General features: G+C 35.8%; 1 protein-coding gene across 7 annotated transcripts in view; it reads right to left on the reverse strand.

The window, feature by feature from the left end:
- The window catches only part of LOC139139800 (ly6/PLAUR domain-containing protein 6-like), a 97,371-nt gene that overhangs the window by 27,909 nt on the left and 41,765 nt on the right, over positions 1 to 27,697 (reverse strand). For 4 of the 7 annotated variants that reach the window (XM_070708722.1, XM_070708725.1, XM_070708724.1 and 1 more), the window contains one exon: positions 18,294 to 18,533. The gene's annotated coding sequence lies outside the window, so the exon portion shown is untranslated. Of the gene's footprint in view, positions 1 to 10,476; positions 10,810 to 18,293; positions 18,534 to 27,533; positions 27,604 to 27,697 lie in introns of those variants that run through there. The other 3 variants (XM_070708726.1, XM_070708729.1, XM_070708727.1) reach the window with 3 other exon arrangements.

A 27,697-nucleotide genomic window follows, 5' to 3' on the forward strand; every position in this document is an offset into this window, starting at 1 on the left:
TTATATAATATTTTATAACATGCTATATTTCAATTCCAAAAAGTATAACTATTGTCTCTATGCAGAGTGAAAGTACTGGGTTTATGAGAAATTTGTGATTAATCTTAGCCTAATACATCTGGACTTGCTTTAAAGTAACTTGTGATGAATTCAGAAGAGACAGGAAGTAGCAACATCTAGTACAACTTGTTACAGTCTCATACCAGTCAATTTTAAAGTCTGTTGCTGCTAAAACACTGCTAGAAATGCTAATTTTGAACCTAGGCAGTATACACACACCCTGTGAAACTGACGAGTATGTTGCTATGAAACATGAGAACTACAGACAAGAGTGTAAAAATAGATGTAGAAGAATGCCCCAGAAATGAAAATAGTAACACATGCAAACTGCAAACAATAGCTGCAGAGTTTATTGTGACATCATATTCAGGTCAATGCATCATGTGTATGGCATGTGCATTGGAGGTCCATGTTATGACTACATGTATAACCAGAGACAGCAAAGATGAAGTGCCAGTAAATTGGTGTAAAATATAAGATACTGAGTTGTCCTATGTATTGAGTTATGAAGATACAATACTACATGTACTTGTGTCGGTATCATAGAAACTATGACCCGTGTGTTTTTTATACGGTTTTGACCATATATAAAAATAATGATATTATGAACTGATCTGAGAATGGTGCATCACTGAGTTGAAGGACTGAATGTAACTGTGTGATATTTGCTATCAGAATTGCAGAACAAAGATTATCAATGATGTGGTATTGGTACTTGCATGCACTGATATGCGTTCTTTGAAATTTTCAGCAACAATTGCTTGGATCTAATGATTTCCATCATTAAAAAGGTTTCATCCAGAATGAATCACTCTGTATTTGTCCAAGTTAGGATTCTTCATCCAGGTAAAATGGTCATCTGGGAACTCTGAATGCATTGCAACAAGACATAACACTTGTTACTATGGAGATCAGTGGGATGATTCCTCACTTTTTTATTTTCATCCTGAGACCTCTCAACCATAAGGTAACATACCAATAGATTAGATGTCAACATTAAAGACAGCAAATCTTATTTTTGCAAAGATTGACATGTCCCTCATGAACACTGTTTTACTTGATTACTTTGACAGTTGGGTTGCAAATTTAAATTTTAATGATTAGGTCACAATGTAGATATTGAATTTCACTTTTGAATTCACATTTTACAATCCTGGTGATTGATGAAACTGTTTCTCCTTTGAAATCCCTAAGCTTGACCAATTATGAATTTTATTGAAATGCAGCTACTGCATATCGGTATGTTCATGTGTCATTGGTACTGGATACACTACAGTTTAGTTCTAAATTATTCACTACTAACCAGTAACCCCTCTCACATTGTTGCATGTAAATATAGCAACACAGTTCACTTTCACACATTGGATGAGTTTCCACTAAGCTTTAATCAGCAACAAAATTGGAGATCTTAATTGGATTTCTGTATCAAAGGTCAGTTTGATATTTGTGGTCAAAATGCCTTCATGCCTTTCCAGCATGCTGGGGGAATTGCAAATTTACATTCAGCTAACGAAATCGATCACCTTGAAATTGACCTTGGCAATTGGCATTAGAGTGCTACATTCCTCTTAAAATGGCTAAGCCAGTTACTGCGTCTGTTATGTGAAGGCAGCTGTGGATAAAATCTAATTTGTATTCAATCCACTTGTGAAATCTGTGGAGAATTCCAAAATACAAGAGGAAAATGATACTACTGCCAAGATAGTTGAGAGAACCACATGTCATTAATAATGCATAATATCTTTTACTGTGAGGATTGGGGTTTTAATTGTCAACTATAAATTTTTCCACAAATGCCAATCAATAGATAGAATGAAATTGTTTCACAAAAATGATGGAAGAGGGTTCCAAATACTTGTGACTAATTTTTAGGTTCTCACTGTACACACGGTACAGTGGCACTATAAACATCTCCAGGTTTCTGGGAGAAAATGCGTTTGAGATTTTTGGAGCAAATATCCCTGAAGGAGAACAATGTCATGATATAATTTTGGAACATTCCATTCAAAATATCCAATAATTTGTGTACTATGCAGTTGTTAGTGGAGTCACTTTAGGTGCTAAAAGAGTTTTCCAATACAGGTCTGTAGATAGCCACATTTTGTCCAGTATTTCCATGAGAAATTGGACATACAATAGATGTACTTGTGATGTTTGGAATTTTAAAACTATGAAATCACACTGTATGGCTACAGTGTTTGTAAACTTCACAAATGAAAATACTTTTATGTAAGTAATATCCACATCATAACATCACTTTTTCTTTGAAATTCTTTGAGATACAGTTCTTGGAGTATACAAGTTATTTGCATGTAACTAGGGTGCTAGGATCATTTAAAAGATAGGAAATACACCTGAACAAGTAGTCTATAACTATGTGACTATAACCAATCTGCAATCAAACACCATTGCAATCGTCAGGCACGAGTGGAATTACTCTCAACATAAATTATAATGTAGCAGTATCTCATGGCAATATTACAACATCACTTACAGATAGAGTTTGATGCTTTTGCTACATATTGATCATGTACTTATGAATAAACTAATAAATATTTATGCTATGAGATGGGCCGGATATGTTTGTATTTTTACTCTGTTCACTCAAAGACACTTAAAGTAGGTCCTGTTGTCTAAAAATTAATTATCCCAAAGGCTCAGTAATTGGGCTTTGATAGTTTTCATTTTGTTTTGTTCTGTGCATCAACACCTTTCCTTGGTGAGCGTATTCCTGAAAAGAATCTTGAGATACATGGTGTTTGTCTTTTCAACACAGAACATGTATATATGCACTGCACTGATGTTTTAATCGCTGAATATAAGTCCATGAGAGAAATTCAATTATTGATAATAACAAAGCTCCATACAGACATGCAATAGTACAGACTGCATAGGCAAGCCTTATCTAGGAGAAATACCTGGTACTTCCACATGCTATGAGTTGCAAAGACCAAGGGAATATGGTTGGTGTATGATATCAAACAAGAACGTTGAAAAACTTTTCAGACTTACAGTTCCATGGTGATTGGTTAAAAGTTGATTTAATTGTAAAAAGAGTGGCTAAGGACAAGTTGAAAACACACACTTCACAGTGAGTGAATGATTAATTGCTGATGATGCACATTTCACATCTGATTGGCTGCAAGTTGATTGCCAATACCATGTCATTTGAATACAAACAATAACACAGCCACAAGCACCCATTCTCACAAGCCAAAGCTTTTCCCAGTCCACGGTGCTCCATAAAACACTCTGGGAATGACACTTCAAGCTGCAAAGAAGCCAGTGATTTAAGACAATGCAAATGCTGAACTACATTACAGACTTCTTGATATTGTCATAGTTACAAAACTCAAGAACTGAGGTATACCATCAAATTTAGCATGCTTCAGATGGACTTTGTCTCTTAATTACAGACGTTTCATTCCAAGTCAATGTTGACAAAGTTAAAGAAAATAAATCACTCTAAAAGCTATGACTGCTTTTAAAATACACTGAAATAAAACAGAATGAATAAATTGACAAAACAGATAGACATGTTTATTGTTTCAAACTTTCCCTGCAGAGTCTCAAATTCTGACTGCATCAGAGTCTCAAATTCTGGCTGTATCAGTGTCAAATTCTGGCTGTATCATTGCAGACTTCTGCCAATGCTGATGGCAACACTAGAATTAACACAATCCACACATAGTAATCTAGCAAGAAAAACGTGCAAACTGAAGTGGGCTTGTACCAGAAATGTACAATTATCTTCACTGGTTAACTTTCAACAGAGAAGAACTCAACATGGTCCTAGGCTTATGTGCCAGGAAGACTCAAGTGCAGTTTTGAGTGAATTTCTCTCCAAAGCATACGATTTCAATGGCACATTGGCAAACAGAATGAAGTTACAATGAATTTTTAGTCGCTATATTTATCAGGTCTAACTTTCATTCATATTTCAAAATCTTTCTTTTTTTCCTGGTACATGGTTTTATGAAAACAGAAGATAACTGCATATTTGCTCTGATTCATAATTGAAAATCAGGTTAACTGTTCAAGTTGCCATAGCAACAACGTGAGGATTATGAAAAGATCTGAGAAACCATGATGATAGGTTTTAATACAAAATGCCAGAGTCCATACCTAAGTATCGATGGACTGGTATAAGGGTATCATAAAACTGACTTGATATTACAAGACTAAAATTGTGATACCTTTGATGGACGTTCAAATCACTAAAAGTGAACTTCTTCCCTAAGGCAAATAAATTCCTAGAGTAATTGTCTTCAATACTGGGGAGGGGGTACTCCAGATGAAATTACAATTACATGTATGGTGGCGTGTCTGTTAGCTACTGGTTTTATTGAAATGCTGACCTTTGATCTAGATACCCAAAAGGTCATGAAGGGAGTAGCATATACCATACAGCCTACATTGTGATAGTCAACAGAGTCACATAGAGTCACAGAGAGACCATATATCATTCAACACCAGGTCATTAGCACCTTTGACAGACTCAACCTAAACATATACATTCTATGTTTGTGATCAGACACACCAGACAACACTGTTCATGGCCATCTCAAACAGCAAAAACATCTGACCAGGATGTACAAATTCTGACAAGTCTCTTCCTGATCAATCAAAAGCCCATGGCATAAACTTTATTCATGTTAAAACTTTGTAATACATATTCTCTACATTTTCTGTAACCAGTAATCAAAAAGGTGAACCATATACAGTAGAAGGGGTGTCCCCACCAATGGGAACCCCTCTACATGTACTGTGCATAAACAAGAGATTTATGCAAAGGTATCTTGCCAGCTCTTTTACTCCTATCAGACTTTAGTACAACAGCTCATATCACAGGATTCCTACCAACACACTGGCGCAGGCTGAAGTGTATGCAGATTTCAATATTCAAGTTCATAGTTTTGACACTGAGAAACAGAAATCTTTAAAACATATTGTCACAAAAACATGATGACATCCACTTCACAGACTGCAAAGTTTCAAAAATATCCAAGAATCCATAAAGCAAGTCAATATCCACCAAGACAGACAGCAGCACCCAATGCCATTGGTTATTTTGTGAAGCACACTTCCTGCATGTTGTACACAATGTAATGGCTTCTGAAAGGTGAATTAGCTGTATTATTTCATGTGTTTCCCCAACAGTTTTTTCTATAAAACAGAGTTTTTTGTTCACTCATAAATAAAACCAAAACTTCTGTGTTCAACTTGTCATCACAGCCTGTATGTATGCAATGTCAGCTATCATTTTTGACAGCTGAATTTCAGTCCAGACTAGAATTCATTAAATCAACAACGCCATACATATCACTGCATAGTTTGCACACTGCATTGTGTTGGCTACTTTTTGGAGAAGAATAACAAAATATATTTGTTTTAGAGAACAAAAATAGCTGATTTAAAAATATTTTCAAACATATACTACCTGTTGTCCCTTTTAATGCTTGATATAGAGAAAAATTCCTCACCATCCAACATTACCATACATTGGGTGACAAATGAACAGTACAAACCCATGCAAACCTGCCGTGTTTGAATTGTTACCACACACTGCAGTGAATATACTAACCAATAATCAGATTAAAAGGTGGAATTTGAACAACAAATTTGACTAGCTTGTTTAATTCCTTAATTGTTTGAGATATTTTGATTACTTAGAAGGATTCACACTGGGTCAAATTTCTAGGGCAGTTATTTACATAGCAGTTGAATCACTGAATTAATCGTATCATTTTTTTGTAAATTCTATACTCATTTCTTGATTGTAATTAAACAGATTACAGAATCAATGAACAGTTTATGGTGCAATTATTCACTTTTATTCTGGACTTGCAGTATTGACAAACATGTTGTATTCTGTTAGCATGTATCGTAGATTAAACTTTCAGTCCTTGATCTCCCCTGTCCAGGCCTTTGTAATCCCACTATTAAAGATGGTACAAACAGATATTTACACCTTTTCAGGGAAAAAACTGTAAAAATTAGTCCATGTATATAGTTTTTAAAGTGGCCATTGCGTATTTTGTACTGGTACACTATTATTGACCACGGCTTTGACATGATTTGACAAATCAACATTTCATTCAGCATATCTGTGTATGAGATGAAACTGAAAAATATCCCATGGTTCTATAAAATTGAATCAATAGGTCAAAGCAACACTGGACAAAGTATACTGATGTATTTCTGTATCAGTACAAACCATGTAAAATTATCTCAACATTGCTGACTGACACGATAGTTGTTATAGCCTCCCTGGTATTTGATACACTCACAGATATTTACATACAAGTATTTATAATTTACTGAGTGGCAAGGTGGGGTTATTGGAATGGGTGAGATGCTATGTAGTGTATTGGATAATAGTAAATAGTCTAAGGGATATGAACAATATAAAAGTTAAAACCAAATGAGTATAATTGAATATTACAATTGGTACAGCTTTTACTTAAATTCATCTTGTCAAAATTCAGTAGCACTAAGATAGCATCAGCAAGCTTAGTATGAGGAGTCCCACTGTTCAGTAAATGCAATGGTGTGACAATGGTCAGGGACCATCACTGACGCTCTGTCATATTCTGCTCAGCTACTTGTATTTTCCTTCACCACTGACCTCACGGCTGAACTGTTTCAATTTTCATGGAAGGCTGAAATTACCAGAAGCAGCAGGGTGTCATCCATCTCACAACGGGGATACCACTAATCTATGATATGCTACAGGAATGCCATTTACTCAAGAGCTAACATGTCCTCAAAAGATGTGCTACTGAGAATATTGGAAATCAGAGACATCATCACAGCATGAGTTCAATACAACAACTTTTGTTGTAAGGCAGGGCAATGACAGAGTCTAGAAACAGCCACAGCAGACTCATTGTTGTCTGTCAAACAACTACAAACATTGTTTTGGAGGAAAGCACTGTCTTTGGAGGAATGTGGAATTTACACTGAAAGTTATCATCCCTCACCCGTACTCTTTAGAAAAGAGCAAAGGATGGTAAAGGTTTATTTCAGAGAAAGGAAATTTGGTTAAATTACGGATAAAGGAAAGCAATTACAGTGATAGAAGATGGCACCAAAGTATTTGTAGTAAATGAGGACACTACTAGACGATGACAATCTTTTAATTGAGAACACTGAATGACTCCAACTCCTATGATCAATACATTATGCCAAGACACAACACTCATTACCAATTTTTTTTTCAAACTGCTACATAATCAATGAAGGTTAGAGCAAGACTAATAGTACCATGGTAACTCAGAGCAATGCAACGGAGGTGTTTTCTTTATAGCACACCTAAGCAGTTAAAGTAAGCTTGTAAATCACTCCAAAAAGGTTTCATTCTATAATTGTTCCAGTGATTTACGCTAAGCCCTATTTTTCCGATTCAAGAATTACAGAGAAGTAAAAAAAGAAGATTCAGAGTTTCTTTTCTCTTCTGTACATGAACTTCATGACCAAATGAAAAGTAGAAAAATTAGACAAACTTTTAATTGCTATAATTGATCAATAATTGTATTAAAGGGAATATACCGGTATGTCTTGAACCAGGAGTGATCATGTGTATATCAAATTATACACAACTGATGTACTTAAAAACACTTTGGAAATTCGTGAATTAACACTTCACATGAGAAAATATATGAAAAGAGAGATACAAAGGTGATCTGATGTAACATTCAGGTAAGTGAGAGCACCATTCTGTACACTACGGTACATGTATGTATTGCATTGTACATCCTTATTAACACTGCATGCCTCCAAGCTGAAGAAAAGTTTTCAGCTTTTCAACAACAGTCAGGGTACTACGTCAATGTATAGCTGAACAACACTTGACAGACTATGTGATAAACTTTGGTGTTTGTATCTATTACAATGTTAGACCAAATATTCAGAATGTCTTGTAAAGACTTGACAACAGTGAGGTACCATTCATCACATTTGCAGTATGATTTGGATATTTGATAAATGTTTCTATGGGTTGGTGTACCACAGTGATAAGTTATCCACTAGTCACATGGACAATGAAGGCCAACACATTTTATGGCAGTCGTGTGAGCTTGACATGGCAAATATCAATGAACTTGAAAGAGACCTTTATATGTGGTGACTGGTTAATTACCAATGGTACACAACTTGAACAAGGCAAATACTGTCTGGCCAATGTAAAACGTTATCAGGGCTGGTTGTCAGATACAACACAACTATTTATGGCAAAGCCTTGAAGATAAACCTTGAACTCTCCATGCACTCCTAGCAATTTCTGTCTGAAATTTACCTCCACAATTTATTTTTATCAGTTTCAACTAAAATGAGAAGAATACAATGCCAGTATTGTCATTAAAACACCAACTGTCCCTTCAAGCTTATGTTAAGATGGAGGGAATGTGTAGGGAATAGAATTGTCAGACAGAAAGATTAACTTGTTTGTTAAATATGCAGCTTTGTTGTTATCTATGGTGAGTTTACCACTGTGTATGTAAACATGTAATTTACATCCCTGACAGAATTCTTTGTCATTGAAACATAAAAATGATGTATAATTTACAGGGACACACAGTGTCATAAATTCTTGTCTCATAAAGCAGCTTCCACATAAATGTAGATGACAAACAAGCGCCATGGACAGGTACAATACATGTACTGCTCGCTGGTCAATTTTCTTCAATAAGTAAGGCAATGGAAAGTTCAATTTTTCCAGTGAAATGGCCCTATCACAAGGACACCCACCTAAAAGTCTGTCTTCAATCCTTCACTGTACTTGGTAAATGTTACATGACTGACAACTGCAGTCCAGTAAGAATGCTATCAACACCTTATTCTGAGAGAGACAATTAAATCATTAAATAATAAATATATATTACATATACCTGTGAAGGTTTAAAATTACATTTGACTTTCGCAAAGTAGTTAAACAACAAATCAAAATAGCATATCAAGTAATGAAATGTAGGTTAACATCACAAAATTTTGTGACTGAAACTGGATTGAAATTTATGTCCTTGTTTGAAAACATGACTTGTTTTATTTCATATTTTAGTATTGCTTTGCCATCTGATATGACTGCCTGTCAATTGGTCCTCTACATGTAGGAACAAGCTAGGTCATTTCATTAACCAAAACTGAGATTGGAGTGCTCTGGTATTTAACTGCACTGTCAGAAATATTTTAATCTCAGCATTTCTGAAGGATGAGGTTGAGACCTCCATTATTTCATAAAATTGCAAAGTGTATCAGATGACAAAAACCTGTACTGTGATCACTATTCTATTGAATGTTTGTCATAAAACAATCCTAACCCTGATAACTTTACAACAATATCATCCACATAAGTACCAGATATTACATACAGAACTGAGATTTCTGTTTATCATCACAAGTATTCAGAAATGTCCAGAGTTTTACTGCTGACAAAATGTGTTTCTTAGCACAGAAACCCTTATGTGCAGCAATCCTAATTTTCAATACATACACCTTTTTGGCAATATATGGTATGTTGTCCTGTATGTTGTACCCTGAAAACATTTTCAAAGGTTTCTTGTTTATCTAACTTGGCATTAGAGACCATAAAAAATATAAATATAGCAACACACAAACCAGTCCAAAGTTTAAATGTTTTTATGCTGAATTCACATAAAAGCTTAAAAGTTACTCTATGTTCTGTCTTAAATTGGGTATTCCACTAAACATGACATAAAACCAATTTGGTTAATATCTTCTCAAAGAGTTAACCATACAATGCTATTTTGGTTATCTATCCATTCTACTTCTTCAAAAACCTTGGATTGTACTTTACAAATTTAATTAACATATCCTACTACTCTCAAAGAATGTACCATACACTCACAAGGTCAGTCAGTATCACTGAATCTGCACCATTTGAAATATCTGTTGGTCTTTCATAAATTTCTGCTCACATATTGTGTAATTTTCAAGGGAATGGCCAACAAAATTCTGAGATTGATGGCGTCATTCAGAAGTCTGGGCTAGAATGCGGGCACAACCTTGAATGTTTTGTATGGGAGATTAGGGTATCCCATTGACAGCATTAAAAAGCAACAAGCAAACACTCCCTGTCGATAATCCAACATGAAGAGAACAAAAGCAAAAACAGACGGACTGGAACTACACCACTGGAGTGGCTAAGGGATAGCATTAGCGTTATTGGTCAATCTGTTTTACCGACAAAAACAGCACTGATAGTCACTAAGCCAACACATTATCAGAGTCTTTATCAACCAACATGAAAATTAGCTAATCTGAGGGAAGTATAAGAACAAATACACAAGTGTAATTGACCTCTGTAGAAATTACATACATAAACTGGGTGGTTGCTGTGGGTCTCAATGTACAATGGATTGTTTTGAAACACTATTCCAATGAAGGGGAAATACTTACCACAAACCAATCCAACCAACTTCCTTTCAGATTTGTCACACAACAATCAGGAAGTCAGATTTATCACAGTTCAGCTAATCCATCAATCACCAACAGCTTCACAGTATTTTAAAATCGTAGAGAAAACAAACTCTACAAAATTTACAAGATGCTAAATCCTCAACGACTGGTACCTTTCACTTACAGCTGCTACACAAGCGTGAAGAACGATAAATACCACAGTTACAGTCTCAGCACTCCCTTGAAAATTCTTGTTCTGACGGCAGTACGCTAGCTCACCTTAATGTGAACTTGATGAGAATTGATGCCGCTGGTTGAGGTCAGAGGTTACATGCTAGACCAAACCATTCAGAGGACAGGGATAAAGCTATATTCCATGCCAAATATGGATAGCGTATAGTTTAAACACTGAACTATCAGCAGTTTACAAGTACGTATGACTGTCACCACCAATGAAAAGCCTAGAAATTTCAGTGGATTTTACTCCTGAGATTGCAAAAACTAAACATCTTTCTGCCCCCAAACACGATCACAGGAGTGATTTCACACAGATATTGGAGCAAAAACTACTGAGCATTCAATATGACTTGAATATTGACAATTTCAATGACTGCGTGAATCAGATTTCTAATTGGATATGATGACTCAGACAGAAAAACGTTTTACTGCATAATTCTTTAAAGCATCTATAAATATAACCTCACTTTCTTTTTCTGAGAGAGGAGGATGGCTGGGCAGTTGTAGACACGTTTACAGGTTTTCTGTTTGCTGTTGTCTGGACAAAATCAATACCGCCACCAAAGATTATTAAGGTTTGGCACCATGAAGCTGTCTCACAAGTACTGTCCTATCCTTGTTGTCACCGAGTAAATGCAATAAGAACTGGTGAAATGTAAAGTCTACCACTTGAGAGTAGCTAACAGCTCACAGACTGGCTTCAATTTAGCTCCTGTCGGTTACAAATTAACTACTAGGTGTTTGATTAATCTGTGGGCAAGTCTTTAACAGGTTGTAATTTACAACATACTTAAAACAAAGTCAGCCTGACTGACTATCTTTGTGGATTTGTGACTAAAATAATGAGTGTCTCTAACCAACGTGTTGTCAAAGCTGTGATTACTTTGGAAATTATAAGCACTTGGCAATCAGACTCACACTCACAACACCTATTGCTCTACATCTACTTGGAATTTCAAGAGAAAATTTTTTACCTAAACATACTCACAAATATTAGTTCTCCAAATACAGAGAAGTATAAAACTCAAAAAATGAAGTATTAGCTGAGAGATGGAATGAAGCTGCCAACCCAAACCCTACACTTTCCAGTGTCATGGCTTAATCAAGACAATTTGAACTCTACTATTTACTATTAAATGAAAAACCTATATCATTCACTTTATTCACCAAGTAACAATGTTTATTGATAATAACCAATAGTATTACCAAAGTATCAATATATTAATTTGCAATTTAATTTGAAAATTTAAATATGCTAATGACATTTTTTAAAGATACAATGCTCGAAATGATACAGAAAATAAAACGATTTCCAGGAGCACTGAAAGACTAAGAGAGATCAAGTTGCTGACTTGCATACACATTTTGTGACTGGCTAGATGAATAAAGTAATCCACTATGGTTTCATTCAGTGATTATCAACCAAAGCTTGAAATCCTAGAGCAATGGAAGTTGAATATAAATCTTCCTACTTGGCTTAATAATTCCTATTACATGGGAATTTCTGACTAATGCCATATGACATGGGTATTATATCCAATGATCATAAGTTATCTGTCAATGAGAATCCTAAGCTAGATGGATGAGCCACTTTGCCACAACTGCAATTCTTCAACTTTGCTTGAAATTTCAGCAAACAAGAATTAACAATTTTTTGTTGCAACTTAATTGACAGTTGTAACTTGGTTTTCTAAGGTGAGAATATCAGACATCCTTTCACATTTTAGCAAGTTTTACTTTTGCTCTCCACAACCAACCTGATGAATAAATTTATGGAATATACAGAGTGAAGCAACAGTCAATTTAAAGAAACAAAGTTAAATTTGTTTGTACTATAATAACACCATTTTCATGAAATGCAACAGTCTGATAAAGTACATTCTTTCAATTTATTATGTTTTGATATTTATATGCCCGCAGCCTTGGAGCAAGTCTAGGTTTTGTGGGAAGGCTTTATTATATCTCAGTGTATGTCTTCCTGTCATTAGATTTCAAGACACTGCGCCTCAACCACTTGTGACAAGCAATTCCGCCTTCACATCCAATGAAATCTGCTGATTAAGCCATCTCTATAACTCATCTGGTTGTTTCTTCATTGAGTTCAGAGTAAACTACATAGGATAAACATACCTGTGTCATTTCCCATGTGTAATAATCTGTGAGAATGGATAATATCTCAACTGAGGTATTTGCAAAGACTGGTGAATAGCTAAACAACAAAACAATGAGATGTAAACAGTTCACTTGGTACATCAGCTACATTTCTCTTGGGTAACTGGACTTTTTTCAGCATAGAAATTCTAGTGACCTCTCATTTAAAGTCCAAGAATCCATTGAAAATATTTAGACTGACCCTTCTGTTGTAAATGATTTGTACAAGGAGTTGCTATCATTCCATTGGCAGGTGATTATCATCAGTTGTATTAGATCTGACAGCTACCTCACAAGTACTCAAAGGCACCGGGTTTTATTTTGCCAGGAATTTGAAGGTGTAATGACCAGAACAAAGCATATCATTGCCTGTTGTGTTTCCCTGAACCACTAACACAGGACAAACACTTCAAAAAGGGTATCTTAGGAAACCATAGTGTTGACCTGATGTCAAAGTTCATGACTCTACCGTATTAATGGTATGTAGGAAATGCAGACCATAGAAAGAAGCATTGCATGGACATCTTGCAATTTTTTGTCCACTTTCATCATGACACCAAAATTGTACTCATCTGAAAAGTGCAATAGATGACCTAATTTAAATGAACAGATATGTGGCTAAATGGCATAAATTCACTTTCAAAAATTGTACTTGCAATACATGTACAGTAGCTTGCTGATTCCAACTATTCAACAAGTAGATGTATGTCAAACAATCAACACTAAATATTGGCTGTTTTTCTACATTCCCTAAAAATGAAGAGACTAAAATGAACCTTGGAAAAAAACATGATGGATGTTGGTATGATTTAACCTTGACTGCGGTAGGATTATTACAAGATACAGATACACTGTACATGATTGAAAACAGGAACGTAGTCCATATATTCTCACTGATTTAAGTTCATTTATCAAAAAAGCACAGATGCAAATTCATATGCTAGCTTTTACTGATGGCAGCAAGAAACTCAGAATAATATCTTGGCATTATACATTTAGGTGTAACTGTTAAATAATTCATAGCATGTTCTCCGACTGATAAAAGACACCTAGCTCTGCCAAAAATCACATTCACCATTACATAATAATACCCTTCAAACATTAACTCAATTAGTCATTGACAAATGAGACAGGACAAACAATTATCTAATCACAGGTCCTATATCATATCTCTTTGTGATAAAAAATGACAGCTTTTACAAGCATCCTGGGGCTACTTCATTCATTTGATACTTGCAAGCTGTGTCAATTTTATATGACTTTTGTCCATTATGCACCATTAATAATTTGCTACTAGGAAATCATTTCTCATGACTGAGAGAATAAATCAAAACCATGAATCAAATAATCCTGGAAAAAACCCCATAGATTCCAAATTCCAAGCATGGGAGACTTTCCCACAGATGTGACTGAATTACATTATTGGCCATAGCAAGGTGCTGTCTTGGTTTTGCATTTGTGTTGCGATACATGTCTACATTGTTGCTGATTTTCAGTTCCCTGACTTATTTTGACATCATCGCATTCCGTTATGTACACATGATAAACTATAACTATGCAATACAAAGTGAATCCATAAGAAGTCTGGCAAATACAGATTGTGAAGTTTGTCAAACATTTAAAAACTTTGAAGTGCAAGTTACAGGTACAATCTGCAGTTTGTCCATAGTTATTTCATGCCAAGATAGCCAACATGGAATTTGTGTATTTTATCATAGGAAATGCAATCTCCTATCTCTACAATCATGTCTATGTGATTTGAGCCAAATGACTGATTAAGATGTTTAATAAATCCATAGTAACTCAAATATGTGCAGAATGAAGTTTTTAGAGATTATATAAACAGCAAACAAGGGTTTTGATAACATATATCAGACCGGTGTGTGGAAAATTAGCATATCTGGTGGGAAATAACCATTCTTCTCCTCCATACAGTTTCTTAATTGTTCTCTTTCTGAATAAATCATACTACTTATGCAGAGGTCTTATATCAGCTACCAAATACATTGAGCACACTGTTTATAACCTCATTATAATAGGACAAAATATGTTCAAAAGCAACAGTTATTTTTTAAAAAGTGGGGAAGGGGATTGACAGGCTTGTGTTCTAGAATAGGTCAGTTTGAGTCTTGTTCTCTTGTGTGCAAAGGTTCTCACCACTCAATGACAGCAATGATGTCATATCAATGTGTTGCTGCTTTGACAAGCTTTTCATTAGAAGATTTATCAAACTATTTCAAGTGTAAATAGATCAGAATTTACTAGAGGACTCCAGTGTTCTTACAACTTTCAGAATGTAAAATTAAGTAAAGAGTTTACAGACACTGGGTAGGGGACTTTTTGCTCATGCTATGGCTAATCAAACGCTTAGGATTTCAGGTCAGATAATTATTCACTGTCCTGGGCCCAAGTCTCCTAGTTCAGAATATTGGCCTCAGCCAATCAGATGCTATGATTCAGACATACAGGCTAACAAATGTTAAGATATGGTTTTGGAACCCCAGTACCATTTCAAATATACCCTAATGATTGCATATTAAATATAGCATGGAGAACCACAGTAACATGAATGGAGAACCCTTGTTACATATTATATACTAGGACATCACACACGAATAATGTCTTGATATTATGTGACATGATTGTGTGTACAAATGCAGTATGGTCTTGAAATCAAAGCACAATTCTATAAGATAGAAGGACAATCAAGGATTTGTTGAATACAGGAAGTATGATTCAGTGGTAATCAGCTTTCAATGCAAATATCAAACACCTTGTATCATTATTGAGATGTTCACACAGGTCAGCTGACCATGTATGCCTCATGTGAGTGTTACTTACAAATTAGTCAAATTTAACTGCAAATGAACAATAGTTGTATCAGTTCCTAATTAAAGAAACACTACATCTGTGACTACATATTGTTTTAATGCAAACAGAGTTCTGACTTAAAAAATGCTGATAGGATATTTTACATTTCCTGTATCTATTTGAGGAACGCTTTTCCCACTGAATACAACAAATGATGTGAACTCACTTTTCCCATTTTATGAACCACCTCAAAATACTTGTATGTTACATATCATTACCTGTTGTACTTATCATTCCATTTCAGAATCCTGTTTATTGTAGATTTCAAGGTTCACTCACTATTTTCACATTTTTGCCATTATTCTTATCAGTAATTTACAAATTTGTCAATAATTTTGCTAATTCTCTTGTATTTTCACCAATATATCATCTGTTTTGTGATGAAATTGGTAAAATTATGGTCTGATGAGGATTTTCACGTTCTATATTCACACATGGAGAAAAGGTATTTTATTTTGGTGATACATAAAAACATTTTCCCATCCCTGATGATTATCAACCTTGCTTTAATAATGAAATACAATGTATCTGCTGATTTGTATTGGAAAGCAATGCTTGATAAAAGCTGACCCTGAATGTCATTTAGAGATCATCCTCTTTAAAGACATGTTTTATGAATCTCTAGTGTAGCATTAACTGTGAATACATGCAGCTTTGGTTTGTGAACACATCACTTTGGATGCATTAGTCTTAGGGATCAGCAACTTGGCTGTCTACATGTTTATTACCCCTGCGGTCTAATCAAATTCACAAGCTCTTTCAAATGAACACTCCCTAGATTGACTCAAGTCTATAATTTGCCATGGCAACATCCATCGCCAAGCTCCTACGCCACAGGAGGGTCATCACTTCAACGGAGCGGTGAAATCACTGATTCTGATCAGAGTGTTTGGCATAATTGAGGGCTTCTAAAGTCAAGAAAGCAACATCACCTCTTTAATACAAGCCATTTTCTACTCTCAGAAGTAGCATACATTGTCAAAGGTCTGTTAACTTTTACTCACAGGAACATAAATTTGCAACTTCTATGAATGAATTAGCCGTGGAGCATGTATTCTCTTATTGCTTGCAATCCTGATCTTTGGTCACCTGCAATTCTGCTACAACTTTGATGGAGGGCAAATCAAAAAATGTTGATTAACTTTCAGAGTATGGTTGACAGTGGAAATTCCTATCATTCTTTTCCATGTCAAACAATTCCATGACTTTTCAAGTAATAGATCAAATGGTCACATTAAAAACAAAAGGGTTAATTATATAAGAGGTTGGTGGTGAAAGGCAGTCCCTATGAGCTGTGTTTAGATTGTACGTAAACCTGTAACAGGACAAGCACTGCATAATCCTAGACATTGAGGTGGTACAGATCAGATGATTCAATAGGGAATCTAGCATGGCCATTGAATTGCTTTATGGTTTCACTCTTTCAGCCTTCATTCAAGAAGAGAATGCAGGTGAAGTCTACTTCAATTCATTTGCTATGACCCCATGAGGTCATGTTGTTATTCTGTACACAATGAAAATTACATGCTATTCTCCCTACCAAAATTGTGCCTTCCACCAAATCTCTCTGGGGACGTTATACCAATTTAAAATGAACCAATAGAATCCACATAAGGACTTCAGTAAACCTGCATGTGGAAGCATTTGAGTCCACAGACTGCGCCCTATGGGTATTCTTTTTATAAATAAATGTAAGTTTGATTGGTCAAATCAGGTTGACACAGTCAGCTGATTGGCATCAATGCCAGTTGGTGAAAGCATATGCAATTCCTCTAATCATTCATATGAAACAACCCTGAAAAACCTAGCGTGAAATATGTGCAAAGATATGGACTACAGCTGTACATGAATTTCTGACATTTTAATTAATTGATCAATGATTTGTTCACTGTTTTATTATCTTATTAGTAAAGAAATGCCAGACAAGAAATCACAATTTTGTGAACACTGGTTTGCAAATAACTTAATTGACTGTATACCGCGATGTTTTCAATATGTAGGAAATTTAAACTCAGAGATGTTTTCTTAAGCCAAGCTGTTATTCATATTGCAATGCTGAATTATTCTCTGATATTATTGTAGCAAACGTGTCCCAGCAGTTCACACAAGACCTCCTGCACTTTTATTTACAAAATCATTAGTTTGAAATGAAATTCAGGATGTTAATAACCAGTCACTAAGTTTGAAATTATTACAGTTTGCATAATAATGTCAATCATTCATTGTTTGATGACAGACATGTTATGATTGAAATAATAGACAAGTGTAATACAAAATAAAATGAATATTTGCCAACCAGTAACTGGACAGATTGCTTTCAGATTTGAAATAACTTTGCACAAAATACCCATACTGCCTAGCGTCTCAACATGGTACTGCTAATCAAAGTGCACTGCCAAAGTTAGGTTGCATTGCAAACTGAGCTGAGAGGAGAACACACACAGCTTGAAACATTGTTATTGGGAGTGATGATTCCAAATTCAACCTTTGACTCACTACTGTGACAGACATTTTGACAAGGCAGGACTTACTTTACCAAGAACAAAACATTTCCTTACCTGTCATGTAAACACAGGCCAGGCCAGCACAAATCTTGGTTGTCCTATCCTTATGGTTGATGATTGTACAGGAATACACAAATCAATCAATAGCAATAATCCTGAAGCTGCTTGTTTTTGAAGAATCTTGGACGATGTATGTTGATTAATAATCTACTATATCCAGCTTATTGGACTTGAAGGCATGTGGTCCATGAGAAGAAATATGAGAAGTGACTTGGCTCAGTTAAGGTTGACTACCTGTAAAAAGAAATGGGACACTGATTGTTCAGGAATAAAGCACTGAGTGAAATATTAGTGGAGTGTGGTTAATAGTTTTTGCATCCAGGCAACGGACCATTACCACACTTGAGTTGTAACTAGTCTTGTGTCTTTACCCACTTTTTTTGTTTAACAGAAACTTATGACAATGTTGACAACTGTGGAGTTGGTACCTCTTCAAAGTGAGAGGGCATGCAGTCTCTGATGTCAATCTTCCTTCAACAACATATGGATTTGATTGTGAAGCTTGAGCATGGTTTAATGCTCTGTTTTCCGTTTGAAGGCACCCATGAATCAAAAGCACTCACTGATCACCTGGTCAACTTCAAGGACATTTTCATCAAACTTAGCGAGTGAATTGAACAGACCAACAATAAAACAAAATGCAAAATGGGAAGAACCTGACACAAGCAGTAACATCATGATAACAGATGTACAAAACAACATTGAACAACTTCTACAATGAGTTTCCTGATCAAATTTTATGAAGAGGCTGAGCTTGCTTGGATAAACCGACAGAATGTTAAGATATATGTGTGATTTGTGTGAAAATCTGTTATAAAAGCAAGTAGCATGTAAGCATAAGTTTAAAATGTGAATTATATCACACCCAGTATATTGATGGCACAAACACAGCAATATAATAGGTTGAAGTGTGAAAATAACGGTGTTAGATTGGCCATATAGCATAGATAATGGCACATGCACAAGCTCTCCAGACTCGACAGCTAGAGCAAATATCCTGTTTTGACATTCCACGACAGAATTTCAATATACTGTTATGATTAAATAACAATGAACCACCTCTGCAATTAATACCGCGCAGTATTGACCAGTACTTCACTTCACATTTGCTAGATACGTCATGAACTGGTCAAAAACTCCAACTACTTTTGTCTGTACAATCTTTTGTAGCATAGTTCTCATCATACAACAAACCAGTGTTTCATCTGGAGATGGGGATGGGGATTCCCCCTCTGTTGACACCCCCTAGTAATTTGTAGGGGGGGGGGGGCAGTGCCCCCCCCCCCCCCATGAAATGGTGCTAGTCACACCTTACAAGTAGAACATACAAACTGGTGAAATCCACCCTAAATTTTCTAGTAAAGGGGAAAATCCCCCTGTTAGTGCCATGCTGGATGAAACACTGCAAACTGATACTTTTTTGCTTTATCAATAGAATTATTACAAACTATTCATATACACAAAGCCAGAAACGACATTGCCAATATTCTTCAAGAAATAAAATGTAAAAGAAAGCTTCGCTTGGAAAAACAGATAGTGTGCTCATGCCAAAAAAGGTGCTAGCCCCTCAACTACAATCCAGTTGTCACAAAATAGGTTACAGAAGCAGACAGGAATAGAGTATGGTAAAAGGGTTAAATTATCACTGGTATCAAAGCTTGAAGGACTCAGACAATGCTGCAAAGAAAGAACATCCAGTCTGCAGTCTGAATACAGTAAATTGAAGTAAATGTTGCGTTTGAAATATCCTGACTAATTTTGGCAAACTGTGAATGCACTGGAATTCTTTATCAGCTCCAAGGCCTACACCATACAAGAGATTTCCTGTACACAATGAAGGGCATGGTAAAAGCACAGACTGTGTCCAACATGGGATGTTCATCTTCTCTTTGCTTGCATCAATACAGGATACCTCATTTGGTCTTTCACATAAAGGCACCAAAATGTCTGCAGGAAAACACACGTCGCCAATGGCAATTCCCAGGACTCAGACGGTTTGGCTTCTGAAAGCATGGTCTGTATTGCCACTAGCAGATTCTTTGGCATTGAATAAACAGAGATCTGTCAAAAGCCTCATGTACATCAAAGTGGAGTCTTCCTCTATTGGATACAGTATTGGGAATTGCCAATATAGTTAAACTGGTCAACTCAGAAAATGGTCAACTATGTTTGATATAGAAGAGCACTTATGTACTGTACCATGCATGTTATTCCAGAATGATAGATTAGAATTGATTGACCTACTGCATGTAAAGCAAGAGTTAGAACAGTTTTAAACTGCATATATTGGCACAACACACTAAATTAGCATGTTTCTACATCCATCAGCCTTGATTTCATTAGGGAACTCAATTCCAAATGAACTAAGACATCGCCGCTATGACTGACGGACTCATCGCCATATTATCAAGACAAAATTAAAAAGATAGAAAGTGTACAGAGAATATGTAGCTAACATTTTCTTTACTGTGTTTTATTTCACAACAAGTCATTGTTGATGACACAGTCCCCACTTGTTAATGGGTGCTTTGATTACAGGTCCTCAGAGAGGATAGAGTCCTCTTCATTAGGTCTGTGATAAAAATACTTTTGAATAAATTCGCTTGATACATGTCTGAGTCGTAGTTCAGGAGATGAAAAAATCGTAATAAAATGGCCACATGGTGGCCATATTGGATCGAATCACAAAACAAATCAATGTGCATATGTATGGCATAGGTCAAAGTCCTTGTACCGACTTTGATTAAAATCTGTTGAAATATGCCTGAGTTATGGCTTTGTACATGAAAAAATCATAACAAAATGGCCGCACAGCAGCCATATTGGATCGTATCACAAAACAAATTAACATGCATATGTATGACATTGGTCAATCTCCTTGTACTAACTTTGAATAAATTTGCTTGATACATGTCTGAGTTGTAGTTCAGGAGATGAAAAAATCGTAATAAAATGGCCACATGGTGGCCATATTGGATCGAATCACAAAACAAATCAATGTGCATATGTATGACATAGGTCAATGTCCTTGTACCAAGTTTGAATAAAATTGGTTGAGATATGCCTGAGTTATGGCTCTGTACATGAAAAAATCGTAACAAAATGGCCGCATGGCGGCCATATTGGATCGTATCACAAAACAAATTGATGTGTATAGCTATGACATTGGTCAATGTCCTTGTACCAACTTTGAATAAAATCTGTAGAAACATGCCTGAGTTATGACTCTGTACATGAAAAAATCGTAATAAAATGGCCGCCTGCTGGCGGCCATATTGGATCGAATCACAAAACAAATCAATGTGCATATGTATGACATAGGTCAATGTCCTTGTACCAATTTTGAATGAAATTGGTTGAGATATGCTTGAGTTATGGCTCTGTACATGAAACAATCGTAACAAAATGGCCGCCTGGCGGCCATATTGGATCGTATCACAAAACAAATTGATGTGCATAGCTATGACATTGGTCAATATCCTTGTACCAACTTTGAATAAAATCTGTAGAAACATGCCTGAGTTATGGCTCTGTACATGAAAAAATCGTAATAAAATGGCCGCCTGGTCATATTGGATCGTATCACATAACAAATTGACGTGCATATGTATGACATAAGTCAATGTCCTTGTACCAATTTTGAATGAAATTGGTTGAGATATGCTTGAGTTATGGCTCTGTACATGAAACAATCGTAACAAAATGGCCGCCTGGCGGCCATATTGGATTGTATCACAAAACAAATTGATGTGCATAGCTATGACATTGGTCAATATCCTTGTACCAACTTTGAATAAAATCTGTAGAAACATGCCTGAGTTATGGCTCTGTACATGAAAAAATCGTAATAAAATGGCCGCCTGGCAGCCATATTGGATCGTATCACAAAACAAATTGATGTGCATAGCTATGACATAGGTCAATGTCCTTGTACCAATTTTGAATGAAATTGGTTGAGATATGCCTGAGTTATGGCTCTGTACATGAAAAAATCGTAACAAAATGGCCACACGGCGGCCATATTGGATCGTATCACAAAAAGAATCGACGTGCATATCTATGACACTGGTCAATGTCCTTGTACTAACTTTGAATAAAATCAGTTGAAACATGCCTGAATTATGGCTCTGTACATGAAAAAATCGTAATAAAATGGCCGCCTGGCAGCCATATTGGATCGTATCACAAAACAAATCGACGTGCATCTGTATGACATATGAAGTAATCCTTGTACCAAGTTTGAATGAAATCGCTTCAGGCATCTCTGAGATAGCTGCGTGAACGGACGGACGGACGGACGGACGCACGCACGCACGCACGGACGCACGCACACACGCACGGACATGACCAAACCTATAAGTCCCCCCGGACGGTGTCCGTGGGGACTAAAAACACTGCTTTAGAAATAACACGATGATGCAAGCATTGGATGGAGGAAAGGTCATCTCATTTAACATGTACAATGGTGGTGTCCATTCAGTGATCCTATGACACAGTGAGACACAGCATCTAATGTTGACTTCAGGGGGTCTAATTGTCACAATGGTTGAAGTGTGACTTTGAAAAGTCGGCACACTCTTGGATCTTTACTTTTGGCTGGATTACCTCAAGGACTGTAAATTTGTGTAGGCTGTTTGACAAGAGCATGGCCAAAGAAAGACTTGACATGTTGAAATGGTCTTGTATTTTGTCAAGTACACTTGTACAATGAAAACAGACATGCTACTATGATGAAATGTAAAAACAGCTGACTGCTGAGTAAACTACACAGGTATGTTTATTTTCATTGACTTTCTCAACCATGAAAGGTTTAGTGAGGTGGAATCCTCATCCTAAAAATGCAGGCCTGACCTGACACTGCTTTTCCTGGGATAGGTAAAACCGCTGTACACTATCAGACAATGGTTTCCATAGAAACAGCTGAAGTATTGGTCAGATATTTCCAAACCATGTACAGATACAGATATCAGGATGAATGATATCCTTAATATTTTGTAAAATGAGGATAGTACCGACAAGAACATTAACATCGCTTGCTGTGGATGCTATTTTGCAATTATATCTAAAATACTGCAGTAATAAATAAATAATGAATGGACTGGTGTTACTACATATCAGTCTATGATATTTACCATTATAAATAGAGACATGTACTAGTTTCATTATTTCTCATTGATTTTCTATGGAAACAATAGTTTATTGAGATGTTCATATTATCATATGAAAGACACCACTCCCACAAGTCTCATCACTATACTATTTCTGAGTTTTCACACATACAAAGAACTCAAGTACCTGTAGTAGTTGTCTTCACTTCATGATAAACTAAAATCATAAAACTGATGTCAGATTTTGCTCATCCGATGCCTTCAACGAGAATTAACCGATGTGATGATAAATATCAAGGTGTGATAAACATATTATTATGCTCCTGTCAAATAAATCACTTATTTTACCAGAGTTTATAAGAGTCATCAAAATATGACAACACAGTGCAGAGTTATCAAAATATGACAACACAGTGCAGAGTGAAACCAAAATATGTACCCTTCTCAGAGTTGATGTTTGATAAGATGTTAATGGGATAGGTCTAAATTTTTAGTCTGTAATTCACACAAAGTAGGGTTGTTACTTTATTATTACTACAAACAGTAACCTGACATATTTTGACATTAACAAAACAACAACAATATGTATGTGGTTAGAGTATTTCAAAGCAACAAGATCAGAATTCAACAATATATAACACTCTAACTGACATAAAGTTACCAGTGGCAATTATCTGAAGTACATTTAGTACGATGGTAAGTTAAGTTTTTCATTGCCTAGGTTATTCATGAAGAGATCCCAGCATAATATTGGTAAAATTAGATTGACCTACAAATGTGGTTTAAATATGGAAAGGTGAATGGGTAAAAATTGCTTTTTCTATCAGTGCTTACAGTGTACTGAGTACAAAGACACATCAACAACTACCCAGTGAAAATGATTCACAGAAGTTAGTCAGACGATATCAAACATATCATAGATTCATATCTTGTCCATTACACCATAATTTCCTGTTTGGAAGTTGTTTCCATTTCATAAGCAAATGTTTTGAGGCAAACTTTCCCTAACCAAATGAAAACAGCACACCGTAGACGTTATCAGTCTGAATCTTCCAAGCTGAAGGCACACATATCATATGAAGCATCAGTCCTCTGTTCTGATAGAAATCCAATAAGTATTCAAGTCTGTGACAAGTTGGCTACTGAGGCGTAGAAATGCTATGGCTGATAATTTCCTCAACCGACACAACTGTTGCACACTTCAATACATGTGATGCATGATAGAAATAATGATAGCAGACTGGACTGTTTCATATTTGTGTAAGAAATCACTTGTGCCAGAAATTCCATCATTTGAAGTGATGCAGAAAAATGGCAAGCTGAGTAGATTGCTTACATTGTACAAAGGAAATCACTGATTTATAAACTTTTATTTCTAAAATTGATGAAGCAAAAAATTATCTGAATATGCTATAGCTGATTAAATGAATAAATGAAACAATTTCCATACGTGACATTTTTATGTTCTAAACATACATTTTGCTTCTTAATTCTGCTTTAAGAGTTACAATGATAAAATCCTGGTTTGGTTATGTTAATATCCTTGACACATTTATTACAATAGCACTCTATCTCTGGAGAACACTTTGTATGGCTTGTGTTTGATACTGGTAATCCAGACCACCCTGTTTCACCTGTATAATAGTAGAACATCCCTAGTGATATTAAATTCCTGAGTTCCTGGAGTAGAAACAAATCCAATTGAGTTTACATACGCTTGACTTGCTACCTGGAATAAGGTGTGAATGCTGAAAATTTCACCTCGAACAAAACGTTCCACGCAAATACTTGATTTAGCTGATAGGAATATAAATGAAGTCTGGCAAGGCGATCACATGAATGTGTTCATGTCAAACTCTAACTGGCAGAATAGGTTAGAGGCTTTGGTAGTAGCAGTTCTCACAGCATGGCCTGGGCTGTCATATTTTAGCCATACCCTAGTGTGATACTGTGTTTTCATTAAATTATGTTTAATCTGAGTCTGGACTCTGCACACTGACAAGGCAAAAGGTGAAATGGCTACACTTTGGTTGGTTCACTGCATACATACAGATATAATCTTGTACACTATAAATGCTGTTTTGAAAGATAGGTTTGCTACAGGACGTGATGGTTTGTTTTAATTCATTTCTGTTATGCATGTACATGTGACATCTTGTGATGTGACATCATGAAGACAATTTCTACCCTGAACTCAGGTACAAGACTGACATGCAACATTTCTCTTTTCATATGAGTATTTTCATATTATCTCATTCCATACAGACACAATTTACAATCTGTAATACACCGATGAACAACCACAAATTATGCCACAGGTATGTTTTCAAGGCATGTTTTAGCAACGCAATAAAATCCCATTTTACTTGTGATACAAAATTAACCAAATATGTCACTTGATACCAACTATGCAAATTTGCTGCCTAAACTTTCTGAATATATACATTTGGCATGTTTCACAAAATTTTAGATTAATATGACAGAACTTTTCCAAGTGAGATATTACTTTTAATAATTACATGCAACTTACACTATAACAGCAATGTGTTATCAAAGGGTTTTCATTTTCTAATACAAGTGTTGTATTACACCAAAACTATGGACACTTCAATTTTCAATATGATCAAAATTTGAAAAAAATATAAAGTTTCAATTGGATGCACAGACTTTTACAATGATGAACAAGAACAAGGTTGTTTTTAGATACTTGCAAATAAATCATAGCTATAATGTGTATATGTATTTGCTGAATACTAGTGGCTGTCTATGGTGGTCAGGTTAATGCAGATCACTGACCAAGTATGAATGTAATTTGATGTGTGATGTCCAGGCAAGATAGAAAAGAGAGAAATTGATCTGGTTAACAACTCTCTTATTAAATTTTGTAAAATGTGGACAAACCACAATTTTGTCCGAAAGTTGATATGCAAATATTTCACCACACTCCCTCGACCACAGTGGTTTCACAGACTTGTGCATTGTTACCTGTTTGGAGAGTTCTAACGTACAATAAAAGTCTGTCATAAGTTGGGTTAGATACGGCTAATGAAATGGAACTCAGAGATGTGCAAGTCAGCTACACACTTATCTATGTTTTAGCACTCTAAGAATTATTACTACACTGCACTCCACCAGCAACTTGGTATACTGAGCTGCAGATTGAGGCAACCAATTGAAGTTGATTTTCTCAAAAGTACATGTAAGTTTGTACTGGGACCCAGTGTGGTGTTCCTTTGCTTGATCATGAGATTGTCAACATTTACAAAACTTCTATGACAAGGTGGTAGTATGAAGTGACATTTCAAGTGACACCACACTAGACTAGCTGGTTACCATGACTACTGTCACTCTGGATACATATCAACAAATTTCATTAACATCTGATGTATTGTTTTTGTATGGATCGAATCATCAATGAAATGAAAACCTGTCACTATCAGCAAATAATGTAGATTAGCCCAATTGCATTGATTTCAATATATGTATATGTATATATTGATTTATTTTGTGCATTTTTTTTCCTACATTTGTATCCACAAGCAAATTACATTCTAATGTAGATTTCACTTAAAATCATACAATTTGATAATTTTGTTTGTATTTTCTAATGTAGTTTCAAAGACTTTTAATTCAAACTTGCAGTAGCCTAGAATCCTATTCGTCCGCTTGCCTCCGTACCCCCGTCCCACTCTCGGACGGAGGTACGGAGGCAAGCGGACGAATAGGATTTTAGGCTAAACTTGCAGAAGCTGACACTAGCATCTCTGTATTCATTTGGCAAATTTTATGATACATTTTGCCACACATTAAGTAAATGATCAATATTACACACTGTCAAAGACATATACAAAGGCACATGCAGTAGTACTGATTGAGTAATTTAGGATCTCATTACATGCTATACGTGTAGCCAGAAAAACGCCATAGGCAACAGTGTCTATATACACATGGTACATCTTAATTAGTTGACACTCCTGCAGTCTAGCACAATACACTGACAAAACAAACACACAGAGTCAACACATACTAGATCTTCAGAGTAATCTTGACTGTGATGGCTGTTTCCAGCTCATAATAATTCACCAGGTCCACACAGGTTACCTGACACCTGCATACATGTACATACCATACTGGTTGTAAGTTTATATCTGACAGTGTTCATTTTCTTGAACGTCCCTTTTCCAGTTCACAGCTGGACACTGGTTGGTTTATACACCCACACAAAGAGGCTTTCTCACCTTGAGTCAAATTTTCTGCATGGTTGATTCCACTGTTTTGAAATCAATAACC

This window comes from Ptychodera flava, chromosome 9 (assembly GCF_041260155.1).
Source record: "Ptychodera flava strain L36383 chromosome 9, AS_Pfla_20210202, whole genome shotgun sequence".
NCBI classification, from domain to species: domain Eukaryota; kingdom Metazoa; phylum Hemichordata; class Enteropneusta; family Ptychoderidae; genus Ptychodera; species Ptychodera flava.